Source organism: Callithrix jacchus, chromosome 9 (genome assembly GCF_049354715.1).
Source record: "Callithrix jacchus isolate 240 chromosome 9, calJac240_pri, whole genome shotgun sequence".
Lineage (NCBI taxonomy): Eukaryota > Metazoa > Chordata > Mammalia > Primates > Cebidae > Callithrix > Callithrix jacchus.
The window spans coordinates 90139264-90159537 of NC_133510.1; the positions used below are offsets into that span (position 1 = coordinate 90139264).

Here is a 20274-nt window from a genome sequence, read left to right on the forward strand (position 1 = left end):
CATCTTTACTAAGAAGATAGTAAAATTTTTCAATATTGTTTATGTTGCCTTATGAAATACAAGAGTCAGATTTTCATGATGTAATCGTTTTTAGAAGTCTACTCCTCTCTCCCCTTTCTCTCTCTTTCTCTCTTACTTTCAACCTTCAATTCATCTTTCCCTCCCATTTTTCCTCTCCTTAGTAAAGGTTTATGTTCAATATCAGATCATTTTTCCTGTGCACTTTTGATTGTGACTCTATTTTCTAAGTCTTTATTAATATTCACTGTTTGAATTTTTTACTATATGGATTCTGTTTGTTAACAGGATTTTATATTGAGAATTTATGGTCCTTAACACCAATCTTGCCCTATGTGACTTCTGCATCTGCAATGTGATGCATCAACGTACAATATAAGATGAAAATTTTCAGTAGTTAACTCATCTGCCTGGCTCCTTTTTCCATCTTGCATAAATACATATATATATATATATATATCTTTATATATTTATTTTTTATTTATTTATTTATTTATTTATTTATTTATTTATTTATTTATTTATTTTTTGAGACCAAGAGTCTCACTCTGTCTCCCAGGCTGGAGTGCAGTGGTACAATCTCGGCTCACCTCAACCTCTGCCTCCTGGGTTCAAGGATTCTCCTGCCTCAGCTTCCTAAATAAATACATATTTTTTAAAAAAAGTTTCAGTACATTTCTGAATTTATCTACAAAATTAAATATTTTAGTTCAAACTTATTTGTCATTTACCCCCAAACTATTCCAGAGGATCAGAGAGATTTGATGATTACCGTAAGTGAATCTTCTATGTTGAGTCGGTTTTGGGAATGGATTCAAGGATGTTGTTTATTCCTTTCACATGATGAAATACACAATAGAAATAAAAACAAAAACAAAAATACTACTTGGGATCCTGGCTCCTATAGGCAAAATGGAAAAAATGACTATATCTGCAGAACTATTTTTTTTTTTTTTTTGAGATGGAGTTTCGCTCTGTCACCAGATGGAGTGCAGTGGCAGGATCTTGGCTCACTGCAACCTTTACCTCCTGGGTTCAAGCCACTCTTCTGTTGCAGCCTCCTGAGTAGCTGGGACTACAGGCATGCACCATCTTGCCCAGCCAGTTTCTGTATTTTTAGTAGAGACAGGGTTTCACCCTGTTGGCCAGGATGGTCTTGATTTCCTGACCTCATGATCTGCCTACCTCAGCCTCCCAAAGTGCTGGGATTACAGGCATGAGCCACTAAGCCTAGCCTAGTTGCATAACTCTTTTAACCCATTCCTTACTGTCAGGATCATTTTCGCTGCTCACAAAGCCCTAGGAAGTCTTATGAGGTTCTGACATTTTTCATGACATCAAGAAATTTAAGCTAACAAACAACTATATAAAGATTATTTAATATACAATCTTTCCTTTGTATCTGTATTTTCTGAAATAACTTCTTGTGAAATACCAAATATAAAGCATTGCACCTTTACATACTTCAGCCTTTACCACATACAAACATCTCTACTTTTACACAGAGTACTTTCTGAGCAATTTTACTTCTAACCAAACTTAGAATCCTCAGTGACTGAGGAATCCAGAGAGCCACTAACAATTATTTGTGGTTGATTGAAATATATCACTTATCCCTTAACATTCCTTGGTGATGAACTCATCATCAGAAAAATCAGTTCGTAGATAGATGTTATAGATATAGATATAAATAAGCAAATACATATGCTATAATAAAACTAATGCATTTAAAATAAAAACTGTAAATATATTTTTAAAAATATTTATAGGGTTGATCTAGTAACAAGAAATCAACCAATTCACTCATCCATTACCCATGAAAAAAAGAAATACAAAAATAAAAAATATGATAAAGTAAGATGACATCAGGAACAAAATTTAGAAAACTTTAGCTGAGATATTAACAAATTAATATGAATTGCTTTTCAAACAAGCAAAGAAAAATAGTGCACAATTTCTTATGGGGTGATGTGAAGTAAAGATCATAGATCTGATCATGTGAACAGATTGATTAATATAGCTACTCAGGACCTGAATTTCTTCATGCAGTCTTGGAGGTCCAGATTTCAGTGACTTCTGGTAAGCTTATTTATCTCATTTTTATATATTAAGGTGAGTTGTTTCAAATGTTCCTGATTTCATATGAAACTTTCTGACTAAATACTACTAACATAACCAATATAGGGTACAGTTGATGAAAAAACTCCATGGTAAGTAAAGCACATGGAGAATGGTAGAATGAGATCCTTCAGAATTTTTTTTAAATCTCCAGTGGCAAGGGTATGTTTCTGCCTGTTTTAGCAGAGAATTTATTTCAACTGTAGAACAAAAAACCTTGATTCTAAAATTATAAATTTATAGGATAGAACTGAACAATGCGTTTGATATATGCCAGTTTCTTATAAATTATAAGACTTGGCATCTTCGACCAGTGTAATAGACTTGGTTTAGGCTTTGGCAGATTAATTCTTAAGGCCTTTGATGTATGTTGTAGGCAGAATCCTAAGCTGTTACCTAATGGGCGCATGCCCTAGTATGCATATGTCATCTATAACTCTTAACATCATGGGTATTTGGGGATATCACTCCTGTAATTGGGCTATGCTGTATGGTGCAGTTGAACTTAAGAAAGGGAGATTATCTAAAAGGGCCTGACCTAACTCATGAGCTCTTTAAATCAGCATCTTGATGTCAGAGTCAAAATTTGAAGCATTACAGAGATTCAAAGCAAAGTCAACTATCTGTTGATGACTTTAAAGACAGAAGGGCCCATTTGGCAAGGAATGTAGAAGGCCTATAAATGGTGAGAGAAATTGATGACCAGTAAGCATATGTGGTCCTCAGACCTATAGACACAAGTAATTCTGAGCTCTGCATGAGACCACAGCCTTGGTCATCATCTTGACTTTGACCTTGTAAGACCCTTAGAAGAGAAGCCAGTCAGGTCAGGCCTGAACTTCTGACCCACAAAAACTGTGTGCTGCAAGAATGTGTATAGGATTACTAAGCTTATGGCAATTTGTTTTGCAACGGTAAAAAAAAACAAAACGACATGGAAAAACTGAAAAGTATTTTTTAATCTGAAAATCAAATTTGAATTATTCCACTGCAAGTGTTGCATTTGTGAGTCTAGTGATTTAGGTGGCCAATAAGCCAAACCATGCCCAAACCCAGGCGAAGAATCTCAATTGAACTTTGTTGATTTCTAATGATGGCATATTTATTGCCGCCTTAGTGGTTGAGAAAGGGTCATTAAATTATTTGCATTTGAAAATTATATGCAGTAATATAATTCCAAAATGATGACTTATGTGATTTCTCATATTCTAGAATATCTATGATCCACTTTTTTCTATATTAGAAGCAAGTTTTAGAGCCAATGATGCCATCAGAGTGCTATACATTACCCAGTAGGTAAATTTATTGGTGTGACATAAAATGGTTTCAGTTTTTACTATACTTTTATTTTACCCTAATGCTGCGTATAGGAATTGGTTATAGGCTATATGATAAAACTGTAGACTTTTTGCTTTCTGATAAACAACAGCTAACCTTGAGTGAGCATCTCTTATGTGCTAGGTACTGTTCCAGTCGTATTACATATATTATCTCATGTATTTCTCACAACAAAACTGTACATTGTTATTGTTATTCCTATTGAATATGTGAGGATTTTGAGACAAAGAGCAGTTAGGTAAGTAGACCAAAGATTGAACAGTTAGTAATTATGTATCATAATAGTGATGTTGTCTTCTCGTATCAGAAAATAATTTCTTAGGTTGGAGGGGGCTTCAACTTGTTTTCAAAGAACAACATTAGCCATACTCAGTAATGCCGCAGCAAAGGGCTTGGTAACAATATTAAGATTTATGGAGGCTCTACAGAAGGATGCCAACATCCATTCCTCTAGTAAAATTTTCTTGGTTTCATCCAGATAAATAAACTCCTCCTCACCTGTATGGCATTAATTAATTTAGTCTTATGTAATTACTTTTACTTTGCCTGTACTATCCCTGTGTATTCAATAAACACCAAGAAATGCTATACTACAAAGTGCAATAGAGTTGTCACTTTATTTGCTATAGGATGACATGGATGGGATTTACAAAGACACTATGCGATGCTCTTTGTGGATGTGCGTAACAAAAAATTCTCTCAGGTCTCAGTGTCAGAATGGATTGCAACTTCTAAAACCATTGCTTGCTTTCCGGGTTCTATATTGGTAACTGACTGTGCTTGTCATTTTGGCTGGCCTGCTCAGCAACCTGGAGCCCAATATTTATTTCTGTCTTCTCTGGTTTCATATATCTTCACCTACCTTTATTTTCTTGTCACCTCAACTACTTACGTAGATATTTTTAAAGTCATACCATATGTTGTTTTGAAATTTGTCTCATATCCTTTTTGGAATGAGATGGTATATGCATTCATCAGTAAATAAAGTAGCAATGAATTAAGGAATATCAGTTAAAAACTGGTCAAAATATTCTAGCATGAGAGATGCTTTCCCTCCAATTTATCTACAATGATCTTAAAATTGAGGCCAATTCTCCCCCATGAAGAGATAAAGTAGCTAGATTGTTTAAAATCATCCTTATAAATAAAAGCACCATAACAGATGATGAATATTTTTAACTCTAGAATCTTTTTCAAAGGAATGAAAATTAAATTTAGCAAAGCTTTAGTAATGGTAGAGAACTCAATAAAGGCAGTTGCATCGATGAAAATTTGAGGAATGGTTTCTTTTTATTTGTCATTATTATAATATGGTATAATGCAAAATAACCAAACCTTAGCACCAAGTGATATAGCCCTTTATTAAACCTGCACATGTACCCCCTGAACTTAAGGTAAAAATAAAATTTTAAAAAATAGAAAATAATTTTAGAACATATGTTGATGCGCTGTAACACCAGAAATTGTTTAAGGAGGAGAATCAAGCTAATTCTGGACAACTTCTATAAATCAAAGTCCATTTTAGATAATGATATATAAAATGTATCTTAGCATTAGTTTTTCTAAATATAATACACCAGTATAGGACTGCATTAAGGTTAAAGAATAATTAGCCTAGGAAATTGTCTCTGAATTTTGTGAACACAAATTACTTATATTAGCAATATTTGCACTATTCTGGTGACAAAAGATATGTAATATGTATCTTTATATTTAAAAATACATCCTACTTTGGACAAGTTATACAGTATATTTTAAAGCTTCATACATATGGTTTGCATACTCAACACGTATGTTGGAAGAAGACACTTTAACACTATCAGCCTGAATTAAATATCCTTTTTCAGAGTATGTGAAAAATAAAAGCTAATCTCTCTTTACTGAAGATGATCTACAGAAAGAGAGGAAAGAATTTTGCAGATAAGCTTTTAATATGGTTGTCTGATCGACTTCCCATATGATTCTTTTAAAAAAAACAGTGTCCAACTATTTAATTCTCATCCTAAGCTACAGTATTTTAGAATCTTAAAAACTGAAGCAACAACAACAAAAAATACAATCATGGAAACTCATTGGGAAAACAAACACTGATAGTCTTTGCCAGTGCCTTCTTTACATTTGTAGTCTGTATTATTTATGAGACCACAAGCATAAATCAAATAACTAACCCTGAAAATAAGATATTATTGTGACCATTTAATATAATAACAATAACTGGGGATTGAAATTTTGCCCAGAGTTTTCCATCTAGTAAATTTCTGAGTAAAATTTAAATCAGAGTATTTTAATGCCAAAGGAGAAAGACTTTGGCCCTAAAATACCCCATTTGTTTTCTGTGTTTTCTGTTTAATCTTTACTTCTTTGAGCTGTGTCCAATATTGAGGTTTCCTTTCTCTGAAATTAAGTCATTTGATTATTAAGAATCAGAAAAACAACCATTTTCAAGTGATTACAATTAACACAATATCCAGACATCTCTTTGGATGTCGAGGTGTTCAAAAGGGCAGGAGGTAATAAGATCCTTCTGAACTAAGAGCTGCTTTGTCAGGAGTATGAGGATTGAGCAATCTTTGCCAAATGCATTTCTTCCTCATCTTTTTTCAAGATAAAATAGAAAATAAGACACAGCTTCATTGCCAGGTATTCATGGTCACAGTCTTTTAGATAATTAACGCAGATCACAGAAACAAATGTGAGCACCAGGCTCTTGTTTAAAGCAGAATTCCACTGCGCTTAACATATCTACATGAGTGTGGGTTAAACCCATAAAAATACATCTTTAGTAACTCAGGCAAAACAGTGCAGAGCCTTCTAACACCTTTGGAAATCAATCGTTGCCATAGTGGTAATAAAGGGAAGTATCTTCATTATTAATTTATTCAACTATGTAGAACAACTTGAGAGAGAGATAAACTCAAAATTTATCTCTCTTTTAAGGTTTTCTTTTAAATGAAAACCTTAATTCTGTGCTTGAGTAAAAGTCCAAATATTCTGGATTTCAAAAGCTTTTCTTAAAAGAACAAAAGAGGAGAACGATCCAAGATGGCCGATCGCTAACATCCCGGGATTGCAGCTCTCAGGGAAGGCGCGGAGAACTAGAGGACGCCACACTTTCAGACAAAGTCTGGTCGCTCACGGAGCAGAAGATCCCCCAGTGGTGGAAACACACGAGTCGCCAGCGCGACTCTCGTGGTCGGCGCAGCGGTTCCGCTGGCACCTCGACGTGGCGCAGAGTAAACGGGACCGGTTCCCCTTCTGACCGAGGTTTGGAGCCCCGGGAAGGCAGAGTCGCCTACTACCGACACAAGAAGGAAGCCCGACAGGAGAATCCTGGGCAGAAAAGCACCATCAGTTTTAACGCCGCTGCTCTGGCCCTGGGAACTAACAACCTGGACGTCCACTCAAGAGACCTAATCTGAAAGTTGGTAATTTCAAAGATGACAGGAGGATAAATTTACAATGACGGGAAGAAACCAGCGTAAAAAAGCTGAGAATACTCAAAGTCAGAACGCCTCTCCCTCTAAAGATGATCACAGTTCCACATCAACAATGGAACAAGGCTTGATGGAGAATGAGCGCCTCCTGATGACAGAATCACTCTTCAAGGAATGGATAATAACAAACTTCGGTGAGTTAAAAGAACATGTTGTAGCCCAACTTAAAGAAACTAGGAACTTTGAAAAAAGGTTTGATGAAATCCTATTGAGAATAGACAACTTAGAGAGGAGTATGAGTGAATTAATGGAACTGAAGAATACAATACAGGAACTCCGAGAAGTATGCACAGGTTTAAACACTCGAATTGTTCAAGCAGAAGAAGGGATATCAGAGGTCAAAGTCCAACTTAATGAAATAAAACATGAAGAAAAGATTAGAGAAAAAATGATAAAAAGGAATGAGCAAAGTCTCCAAGAAATGTGGGACTATGTGAAAAGACCAAATTTATGTTTGATAGGTGTACCTGAATGCGACGGAGAGAATGAATCCAAGCTGGAAAATACCCTTCAGGATATTATTCAGGAAAATTTTCCTAAACTAGCAAAGCAGGTCAGCATTCAACCCCAGGTAATACAGAGAACACCACAAAGATATTCCTCAAGAAGAGCAACCCCAAGGCACATAATCGTTAGATTCACCAGGGTTGAAACGAAGGAGAGGATACTAAGAGCAGCCAGAGAGAAAGGTCAGATTACCCACAAAGGCAAGCCTATCAGACTTACAGCAGATCTCTCAGCAGAAACTCTACAGGCCAGAAGAGAGTGGGGGCCAATATTCAACATCCTCAAAGAACAGAACCTTCAGCCCAGAATTTCATATCCAGCCAAACTAAGCTTCACAACTGAAGGAAAAATAAAATCTTTTATGAACAAGCAAGAACTCAGAGATTTTATTACCACCAGGCCTGCTTTACAAGAGCTTCTGAAAGAAGCATTACACACAGAAAGAAACAATCAGTATTAGCCTTTCTAAAACTACACCAAAAAGTAAAGAGCACCAACATAAAGAAGAATTTACACCAACAAATGGATAAAACAGCCAGTCAACATCAAATGGCAGTAACCCTAAGTTTAAATTGACTGAATTCCCAATCAAAAGACACAGCCAAAACCCAACGGCATGTTACATCCAGACCTGTTTCACATGCAAGGATACACAAAGACTCAAAACAAAGGGATGGAGAAAGATTTACCAACCAAATGGAGAGCAAAAATAAATAATAAATAAATAAAAAGCAGGAGTTGCAATTCTTGTATCGGATAAAATAGATTTTAAAGCAACAAAGATATAGTGGTAAAAGGATCAATGCAACAACAAGAGCTAACGATCCTAACACCCAGATAACACCTTAGATTCAATGAGACAGAAAATTAATAAGGATATCAAGGACTCGAACTCAGATCCAGAACAAGTAAACTTAATAAATATTTATAGAGCTCTCCACTTCAAATACACAAAATATACATTCTTGTCAATACCACATCACACCCACCCATTAGTTTAAATGAAACATTGATTGGCCATTATTAATACCCAATTTTTTTCAAAATAAAGCAATATTTCCATTTACTCTCCCTCTTTCTTCCTCTCCTTTACTTATTTTTTTTTTATTTTTATTTTTTTTTCTTTTCTTCTCTCAAAAAAAAAGAAATCAACTTGTAAACCTCTAGATCCAGGTCGGCAATGTCTCTTTCATTGCTTGATTTCCTTTCTTCCCTTCCCTCCCTCCCTCCCGCCCTCCCTTCCTCCCTGCTTCCTCCCTTCCTTCCTTCCTTCATCCCTTCCTTCCTCCCTACCGTCCTTATTCCCTTCCTTCCTGCCTTCCTCCCCCCCCAAAAAAAAAGAAAAAAAGAACAAAAGAAAAGAGACCAATAATTTAAATATTATCTGCTGAATATGATCTGCTGTAGGTCTGGGCTTTCTCATTAGCAATTGACTGGTGCAATGGGTGTCCTAAATTAAGTGAATAAATAGGCACAGATATTTTATTTCCAATTTGGCTCTACTTGAGCACATAACCATTAACACACACACTATAAAGAATAATGGGAGACACCACTGGCTTTGGGTGCTGCTCATTTCTACACCCATTTCCTCACTGGGAGACGATCTTGTCATAATGCTGAATAACACAGGGACTAGAGTCAGACTTCTCAATGTAAGTGTCAGGTCTGTCACCCAAACTGCATAAACTTGGGCAGGCCATATAAACTCTTTGGGCCACAGTTTTCTATTTAAAAGATACCTTTTGATGATTAAGTAAGATAAACATGTTAACTGTTTAATACAGAGCCTGGTACATGGCAAATGTTTAATAAATGAGAGTAACTTTACCATCAAATCACTCACTCAGTTAACAGCCACTGACGCTTCTGTGCTGATAATGACATATGCCTTAAAGAAAGGGATGGTACTTGGCCTATGATGAAGGCTAAGCCCCATTGTGCTTGGGTTCACATTAGATACACTTAACTGATCTTTTACTGAGAGCCAAGAATTAGGGAAGGCAAATTAGACCAAGTCTCTTCTTGTGCCTTAGCATTCTAGGTCTAGTAGTCTTATAAATAGTTTCAACACAGTAGAGAAACTTAAAAAAGATACACACAAGATATAAGTATACAGGATCTGTAGCTATCTATTGGAATATAAGTTTCTGTGAGTTCACTCACAAAATGCATATGCTGAGAAATTATGTTTTTGACCCTGTCATTGGTTTTAGACCTGGCAGCTAATCTGAGATATAAAGTATCTATTTGTTTATCCATTACCTTTTCTTAACAGTATTTAAGGTTACTTACATGAATAAATGCTATAATGTGCACACAAATTAACATACAAAGATAAAATATAAGTGTTAGCACAATAATTTTATCTCAAAATATTATGTAAAATATATGTAATATGTATTATTTTCTATTATCTGCAATATCATACCTTGTATTATATATATTATTGATCATGTGTTATGAGGTGACAAATACAAATTAAGAAAGTGAGACAAAGAAAAAATAATAGTTGGGGACATAATACAAAGCCAGAAGTCAGGTAGATATATCAAATTTCACACCATTTTGTATTGTAACTCATAGAGATACATAAAAATAGTGAAGGTTTTCTGGGCAGTAATGCTAGGTTTTAGGGGACCTCTATACTTGCTCCCACTCTGTCTTATCTAAATTCAGGATTAGCTGAGAAGGAGAAATGGGATTTAACCAAAAATAGAGCTCAAAGATGTTCTATTTTATATTGATAAAGGCAAGATGTACCCCTGAATTTAATATATGACTTCAGCGTACGCAAGTAAAAGCTTCCTAATTCAAAACTCCAGAAATAAACTATGCCATCAGTCACAGGCAATGCTGGCCAGCTACAAGCCTCAGGACAGAGCCTACCCTGTAAATCTTCATTTATGGAGGGGCAAAATGAAATGTATGCTGTTGATAGACAGTCAATAATCCCCAAAAGGGAAGGTGAACCACCTGGGGTCAGTTCCTTCTCTCGGTCGTTAATTAGCTTAGGATTGAGAAAATGGATGAATAGAGGATCTAAGAAGAGATTCAACTGTTCTTGAGGAAAGTCCTAAGATGGAAAACATCTTGGTTTAGCCTCATCCAGACGCTGGTCAGTTAATGTCCCTTGACTCTGGTCTGTAACCTGTGTATTCAAACATGATTTGGAGAAATGCCCCACCAAGGGTTAAATTATGACACCATATTTGAGTAATATTAGAGCTGTTCTTCTCTAAGTGTGGTCCCTGAACTGGCAGCATCAGCATCACCTGGGAGCTAGTCACGAATGCAAATACTCAGGTCCCACTCCAGACCTAGGGAATCAGAAAGTCTATGGAAGGAGCTCAGTAAACAAGCTAGATTGTTCTGATGTGCCTATTAGTTAAGAAGAATTGAACTAGGAAAATTCTCTGTAATATAATGTCACTTCTCTCAGAGTAACATTTGAGATCCTTCTGTTTTCTGTAAGTTCATAAATATGTAACGGTGGCAGAATCAGTCATCAAGTCTTACCTAAAGTTTCTCTTTCTTTCTGCATACTTGAAGGCTTTGAATTCCCTTTTTGTGCTAAGGCCTGTCTTTCTACCACCTGATGCTGCATTGCATATGTTCTGTGATATGACAGACTTTCTAGTGAGCAAGTATTTTCAGCCAGGGCATTCTCCAGTCTGGATGTTGTATACCAATGGCTTCTACCCTTTCCTCCTGCTAAGGATTTCGAGAAGTCTACTTCTCAGAGAGTTTTCTCCATTCCCCATGCTTTAGTCAGCTGAAGAAGGAATTTCTAATCCCCTGGCTACACAGTTCCTAGCAAGCTGTGAAGCCTTTTAGGAACCATATCACACAGCAGGAGCTGTGCAGCCACCAGGCCACATTACTGCCTGAGCTCTGCCTCCTGTTAACTCAGCAGTGGCATTAGATTCTCATAGGGATGCAAACACTATTGTGAACTCCCACATTCTGGGTATCTGGGTTGTGTGCTTCTTATGAGAATCTAATGCCTGAGTATCTGAGGCAGAACAGTTTCATCCTGAAACTATACCCTGTGGGAACACTGTCTTCCACAAAACCAGTCCCTGGCACCAAAAAGGTTGGGGACTGCTGATCTGAAGAATCAACCTCAGCAGATTTTGGAACTGAAGTTACTGTTGATATTTTTGAAGTCTGTGCCCCTGGGAGCCTAGTAAAAAACTCCCTTTGCCACATTCTTCTTAAGGCTTTGTTCAACAGTTGAAAGTTCCAGGACTTAATTAGTGTTTCTGTCTCCTACATCCTAGTCTTCATCATAAATCACTTCTCTGGTGCAGTGATTCTCAACCTCGGTCACATATTTGCATCAGTTCTAGAGCTTTTAAAAATCTCAATGCCCAGGCCATATCCTGACCACTGAAGGTGAAATTATTTGTGGATGAGACCCAGGTTTGGTGTTTGACTTTCCTCATCTATACTCTGTGTCACATGCAGTTGCTTTAAAAAAATCAATAAGCTTCTTAATTTTATCTCTTTATTTATCTGGTCCTGTGTTCTCTAGAAAAAAGAGCCTTCTTCTTTAGTTTTTTTTTTTTTTTAATTTTCTTTCTGTTCCACACCTTCCTGGCACAGTCCTCTAGATTTTGCAAATCAGTAATTCATGAATCTGCTAAAAGTAACACTGTCTGAAACATTTTGGAAATCTTCACATTTCTCAATTGGGTAATTCTGATTGGATATGTTGTCTTATTGTACTAAGCCAGAATGGAACTTGACTTGCTATTGTCCTGCCTAACCCTCCATTAATACGCCTAATTTTCACTGTTCCCTAATTCCACATTTCTCATTCTCACTCCTAGGGCAAATTGTAGTACACCCTGTCTTGAGTTTTCCAGGGACAGAGAGACTTACCCTGTGTTGGTTAACATGCACTCACATAGGCATGCTAATCTCCTTGCTAATATTCAGTGTGGCCTTTAAAGGGTTAAATGACGTGTATGCTAATTTGTACTATATGCTCCATTCCTTGATGCATTTGAGAAGAACAAAGAAATGCATCTAAAAAATATTGAAACTGGATCATCTTTTTGTCAGTGTGTTCTCTCTGGAGTTATATATCAAAACTCTGATTAAAAACATAAAACTGAAAGAAATTAAATTTAGGTCATTTAAGATCAAATAATTTATTCTACTACAACTACAGTGAATCTGTAACATATAAAAGGAAAGAATGGACATTGAAGAGAATCAGTAAATTTTGGAAGTAAAGAGAAAAAAAGAAGATCCCAGAGGCTAATGTTGTTAAGGCCAATAAATCACTATTCAGCAGTCTTCTTTTGACAGGGTGTGTGTTTTTTCTTAATCATGCTAATGACTGCAAAAACTTATGAGAATGAACACATTAAAGTTTTCAATCCCTTGGAAAAGAGTCCTTTTTTTGCCTTGTGCTATTATGGAGCTGTTTTATCCAGAGTTCTTTGTACTGGTTCTATGATCAGCAACAATCTTTTCACTACAATTAGCTTCCCAAGTGGGACTACCTACAGAGAACGTGTTAGTGGCACTAAGAGGATTCAGGTTAGCCTTTAGGTTTAATGTGATCTTTTGAACTTGTTTAAGGTAATTTTGCCCTAAGAGATAAAATCAGGTTTCTAAATGTATAAAATTCGCAAGAATTTGCCAGTGATACTGGACAGTAATAAAAAATATGTAATTATTATCCCTTTCCAAGGGCAATTGTGTGCTAGTCCTCTCTGGAATATCCTCTGTAAATACACACTTTCTTCTTATACAAACGTCTATAGCTACCCTGAGATAATATATTAATCATCACTATACTGATTGTCATTATGTACTAGTAGTTTTCCACAAAGAAATTCTACAAATTAAAAGGCCTCAATAAAGGCTATGTTATTTATGCCTCAATACAAGCTATGTTAGAAGAAACAATTTTCTTTGTGTTACAATGAGAAAGGCTGAAACTGAATTAAAAATACTAAATTACTCCATTAGAAATAAAGAGCTAGAGTTTTGAAGGTTCCAAATATCTTGGTTTTCAGTCCAACTTCTTTGTTTTCAATTACTGTGACTGACTCCTCCCCTCCTCCCATCCTCATGAGATTACTGATTTCAGCCTACATTAAATTGTCTAAATTGTCTTTCTGGCATCCTTACATTGGGAACAAGGGCAATAAGGGTGAAAGGAATATGCACTGACTTTGCCATTAGATAATGTGTCTAAAGCATTTGCCAAAGTTCCCTACCAATATTATTTGGAGGCATTTAATTAGAACTAGATGACACATTTTAAGAAACCTATTAAGTTTCTGGAGCCTAAGGAGATGACGGTGAATGGAGTCTTGAATAAACTGGGATAAAGCTGAAGTAGAAACTCTTTCTGGCAAATAAAAATGGAATATTGCCATTTTTGACAATAAGGAAAGAAAATAGGAAGAGAAATATGTGAGCAGAGAAAAAATACTGAAGTCCCCAAAGAGACAAAACTAGAGAGTATGATTAAATGAAACTTTAAATCAGCTCTCATTTCTTTTGCATTGAATTTTTCACTTGAACATTACACTGAATATGAATAAGCATTATATTTTAGAGATATGTTTCTTTTTTTTCATAGAGTTATGTTTCTATGAAGAATAACTATACATTGGGATAGATTTTTAAAAAAGCATCCACATGTTCTAAACTTTCTTTCCTAGCAAGTCAATACCAAATATAATGATTTTATGCTATTTTGATGTGATCGAAGGCCATTAACTATTTTGATATTTGACTTGCAAGTATTCATTCAATACATAACTTTATTAACTTTGATTTCAGTTAGTAAAATACTGAGATTTAACAATAAATAAATTGAAATAATAGTGAATTTACACAAATTTGGTGATATTATAATTCAGTAAATACTACAACAAAAAGATCTAAACAGTTGTTTATAAAAAAGAAATCAGAAAGGATCAAGAGACAAAAATATGCTTTTATTTTTTCTAATGTCAGTGGTATGTACTACATAAATCAACCTATCATTAGTCTCCCTTAAAATTGACAAGTTTGAAAACTTTTATTTAACATTGATATAGGAGGATTGTAAACTGTCAATCAGCCTTTTTTATAATTTTTCTTACTTTTGTGAGAAATAAGTATTGTGTCAGAATGAAATTTTAACTTACATCTACATGATGGGTGAGACAATTTCATGCATTCACCTGTTTCATTTTCCTTCTGGGCATTCAGCTAAAACACATTGTTTACTTTTGACTCTAAGTTGGGTCATGTGGCTAGTTCTCTTCCCTTAATTGGTCAGTGGACGATGCTAGTGGACCTTGAAGTCTCAAATTGAAGATGGTGAAGTTCTAGCGTGAAAGAAAAAAGTCAGTAATTACGTAGAGGAAAGTAGTAAACCTGCTGACTTGCATTAGATAGTCATGTCAGCAAGATAGAAACTTTTATTGTGTTCAACCACTGAGATTCTGGACTTGTTTGTTACAGCTACTAATGTAACTTGCCATAATACAGACATTTTAAACTTTTGCTTTTCCAGTTGTACATTTGCACTTCCCAGTTGTACAAAGGGAGCAATTTTTAAAGGTTGATTTAAGCAGAAATATACTTGGCTGAGGTTATAATTCATACTAGTTATTTTCATAATTGGGGAATATTTCGTCTCGCCCATGATGAGATCCAATAAAACCTTTTTTCTCCAAGTCAGATATAATCTCTTTAGTGGACTGAATTATTCGTTGTCAACAAATTTAATACTTCCCTCCCCCAAACAGTGCTGACCATAATAACAAACCATTCTTCTCTGAACCCAGTTTTTCTAGGCTGCCTCCTTAGCTTACTTTCTTTTCTTTAGCTGTATCATCATCACTAATGAGTTAGAGTCAGGAGTAAAGAAGCTGTTCCTAATGGCTTCAGGATAATCATTTCCTCTCATTGGGCATTTTAAAGATCACTTTTCTATGATGAGAACAACTGAAAGTAAGTTCAATTGCTTGGCGTGGGGACTTTAATGTGACTAACTCTGGCCTTAGGTGTATCTACACTAAAATATCCCTTATTTTTCCTTTTCTAATAGAAACAGTGGTATCCTCATAAATATCAAGGAATCAATAAGGATCTCAGTGTACATGTGCTTTTACTTTCTCTTTCTTTGGAGATTTCCTGTACTATCCTTATTTCCCATTTGCACATTCAGGCGAAGGAAAGATTAATAAAAAATTTTCCTTCTCTGCCTAAATTGGGGTTTTAAGGAAAATTGTAAGGAGTGTGGAAGAGGCTGTAGAGAAACAAAAGGGAAGCCTAGTGGTTAACTGACCACTTAAGAGTTAATATGTACTCAGGTAAGGCTATTACATTGTACAAATCTAGGAAGCACCATTCACATAGCATACAACATAGATAGTGCCTCTCAGAGTTGTGCAATGGAGTGGTTCTGCCTCTAGGTGTATAATTTTTTTGTCTTTCCCTCAAATATAAAGCATATCTAACTGAAATTCTTGGCTCAGGATTAGATTCAAAACTAGTTTCATCTAATGAAGCTGAAGCACATCTCCTTTAGTTCCCTTTCATAATATATTAGTACATACAATGAAGGTCCATAAGCAGACAGGGAGATGTCTGAGCCATTTTCATACCTTCTCTCTGTATGAGTTAAAGAGGAAAGAAATATAAAAATGTAACTAACAATCAAAGAGAGGAGCTCCTGGCCAATTCTGGTCAGGAGCATTCTCCCTAACAGACGAAGAGTATATACTGGTTTTAGAGTGAGGATGGCCATCGCAAGCTTGGACTGTTTCTGTGTGGGGAAAAAGTTTATGGTGGGGTTGGCATGTTTTTGGGTGGAAGGGTGGTTATCTTGGGGCTGACATCTTTCCGAATGGAGGGGAGGTTATCTCTTGGCTGGCATGTTGCTGGTCGGGGAGGGTTCTGAAATGTTTCTGATCAGAGATGTTATTTGTGGTTTATAGTTATTTGGGGTTTATAGTTTATAGTTAAACCACCTTAACCATTAGGTGGTTTTTAATCAAGGTGTATTTAGGTGGTTTTTAATCAAGGTGAATTTTAAAATGACAGTGCTTGTCCAAGATGGCAAAACTCCTGCTCTGTCACTCTCATGCAACTTTAACCATGTTATAATATTTTCTTACTCTTATACACAAAACAATCTTTTAATGTATCAAAATTATCATTATTAACCTGTACTGATTCAAATGTATTTTTCAGGAGGCCTAATAATTGCCAGGCATACTGGAGTAGCATCTGGGTGTATAATGGGGAAAAAACAAACATGTAGTAGTATTGATCCTCATGGGGAGAGAGAGATTAATCAAATACAGATACAATATAAAAATCTGTATCAGTTTTTGCTGTGTAACAAGCAATCCCCAAATTGTGGTTACTTAAAACAACCATTTATTTAGCTCACAATTCTGCAGTTCAGGTATATGGGATCTGCTGTGCTACTAGTCTGCACTGGGTTGACTCAGATATATGCTAGGTTGGTACAGTGCTAGCTGGACTAGTTTGGCCTCAGCTGAGGTGGCTTTTCTCTCCACCATGTGCTCTCTCAACTTCCAACAGGCTAGCCCCAGCTTGTTTATATGATTATTAAACAGCGTTCATAGAAGACAATGAAAGTTTGCACTGTTTCTTGACAACTTCCCTCAAAATTAACATGAAATCAGCATATTCTGTTGACTAAAGCAAATTAGGGGGCCACTCTAAATTAAGAACTCCAGGATAAGGAATCAGGCTCTAACTTGTGATTACAGACACTGAAAAGCCATATCACAAAGGGGCATAGATCCAAGGAAGTGACTGCAACAATTTAAAGCATGAGACACAAATGCAATGGTTGATTTGCTAACAAGAAGTACACAATGCTCCTGGAACCACCAAACATATTTACCTAAGTCAAGTGTATCACAAGGAATTTCCCTGAGGAAGTGACTCTTGAACTGGATATTATAAATGAGTTATATACTTTAAGATAATTAAAGTGCAAATTTTATACTATATGTATTTTATAAAAATTTCATAAAAAAAATAAACTGAAAATTGTTGAATTGAATGGTTTAATAGGTGAATTTTATGGTATATGAATTATATCTCAATAAAGCTGCTTTTTTTAAAGAAAAGAAAAGCTGGGGAGAGAAGGGATTTCCAGGTAGAAGGCCTAGTGCACACAATTGTTCTATAAGAGAAGGAACATTGAGAGCATAAGAAAGTAAAGATGGCCAACACAGCTTAATCAGACAGCAAAAGAACTCAGTTGGTATGAGATAGAAGATGGAAACACTTAGAAGGGTGAAACTGCCTTGTAAGTCATAAAACTTTGAATTTATTATAGTAATGATAACAGCCACTTATTTGTCACTTACTATGTACCTGTCATTATTCTAAATGCTGTATATGTTTTAGATTTTAATCCTAAAATCATCTATACTATTTATACTAGGATTTTACAAATAAATAAACTGAGGGTCAAGGAGGTAAAGCAACTTGTTCAAGGTCTCACCATGAGGCTAGACTCAAACTCGCCTAGTTTGAATCATTCCTTTTCACCAATATGTAATAGTGCTTCTGCAAGGTCATTATTCTTGTGGTTATTACGAAGAATAAAAGACAAATGAAGAATTTTAAACAGGGCTGTCGTGATCAGTTTAATCTTTTTAAGAGTTCATTCTCCACTAACCATCAAGAAAATGCAAATCAAAACTACAATGAGATATCACCTCATACCTGTTAGAATAGCTACTAAAAGATAAAATAGAAGTGTTGGTGAGTTTGTGGAGAAAAGGGAACCCTTAGATACTGTTGTTGGAAATGTAAATCAGCACAACCACTATGAAAAACAGTGAGAAGTTTCCTTAAAAATCTAAATTTAGATCTACCATATGATCCAGGAAGTCTACTGTTGGGTATATATTTAAAAGAAATGAATCAGTATGTTAAAGATATATCTGTACTCCCATGTTTATTGCAGCACTATTCAAAGGCCAAGACAAGGAATTAACCGAGGTGTCTATCAATGGATGGACTGATAAATAAAATGTGGTATATACACACAATGGAATACTATTCAGACATAAAAAAGAATGAACTCCTGTCATTTGAGATAACATGGATGAACTTAGAGAATATTATGTTAGGTGAAATAAGCCAAGTATAGAAAGATAAATACCACATAATCTCAGTAAATGTGGAATCTAAAATAGTTAATTCCATAGGATAGAGTGTAACGGTGGTTACCAGAAGCCTAGGTAGTTAGGGAGAAGAGGGGAATGGGGAAATGTTGGTCGAAAGATACATAATTACATTTAAAGAGGAGGGAAAAGAAAAGTTCAGAATAGGCAAATTTAGAAACTGGTTATGCAAAAGTACAACCACAGAAAGTTGGTAAATGATTGGCTGGGACCAGAAGGTTGGAGGGCGGGAGGAAAGAGGATGAGAGGAGGGAAGTAAGAAATGACTGCTAATGATTGTAGTTTTTTGTTCTTGAGTGATGAAAATGCTATACAATTGATTGGGTGATAGTTTACATAAACCATTGGACTGTACCTAGAAACCATTGGACTGTATACTTTAAATGAATGAGCTGTATAATATATGAATTCTATTTCAATAAAGCTGTTTTTAAAACAATCCATTATTACTATGTCTACATTAGAGGACAACCTAACTTTATATAAGTAGTCTATTGCTGTATTCCATGTAAGAGAGGATAGTAATTTAGATAATGGTGATGATGGCAGATAGAGAGCAAAAGTAATGATATTGATAGATGTTTAGAAAACAATATTGACAAATAAAATGAATAGTTGATCATAACTTAAGCATAATGCTTATAGACATTTTAGATAACTATAAAGACTGGAAAACCTCCCATCATTTACAAATTCACACATTCACCTGGTTATCATTTTATTTGTTTATAAAGGTAGGAATCAAATCCAGTTTACGTGAATTCCTTAACAGCATTTTTTTCATAACATATATATTACATTATCATTGATTTCCTTATTAGATACTTAGTTGTAGATTAACCACTAAGATTTAAAAAATCAAAATATAAAATAATGAGTTTTTTAAATTCAAACACAATGCTGAATGGTAGCAACTGGTTTGTGATCCTCATAAACAGGTATAATTAACATGTTCAACAAGAAATCTGTACTAAAAGGACTCAATGGATAATGAAGCAATCAGGAAGATGTATGATTGCTGTTTCTGAACACACCCAGTTTTTCATATTTTGACTCTGAAATTAAGACAAATAAGTAGGCTTAGTGGCAGCAATATAATTATAAAGATAACTTAGATGCAGTTTTTGCTAAGAGGCAAATGTATTTGATCAAAATTATTGTTAACCACATCTTACTGTCACTTAATATGGTTCTGAGTAATTTTATAGAGATTCTTCTGTGGACAACAATGCTGATTATTAGAAAATGAAAGTTTTAAATATTTGGTCATATTTTAAATAATAACACAAATATTGCTAGTAAAAGTCTCAGTTCAATCTGATACAATAAATGTAATTGGATTATTTTCTACTGAAAGTCTTTATTTCTCCAGTGAGCAGAAACTTAGTCTGAGACATCTTTATGCTCAGATTGGGTTGAGGTGATACGTTGCTTACCTGGAGTTGGGATATGCAGGGTGCAGAGACTGGGACAGGCCAAAGGACTTCTTCTCGTGGTAGTTATCTCTCCATGCTGACATCTGCTGATATCTCAGTCTGCCTAGGTCACAGTGAGCTATGCATGTGTCATCTCTGTAATAGATATACTGTTATGTGGACACA

At 35.4% G+C, this 20274-nt stretch overlaps 1 protein-coding gene across 2 annotated transcripts in view; it reads left to right on the forward strand.

Moving 5' to 3' along the window:
* The window catches only part of EPYC (epiphycan), an 84285-nt gene that overhangs the window by 46488 nt on the left and 17523 nt on the right, over window positions 1-20274 (forward strand). The window lies entirely within an intron of this gene.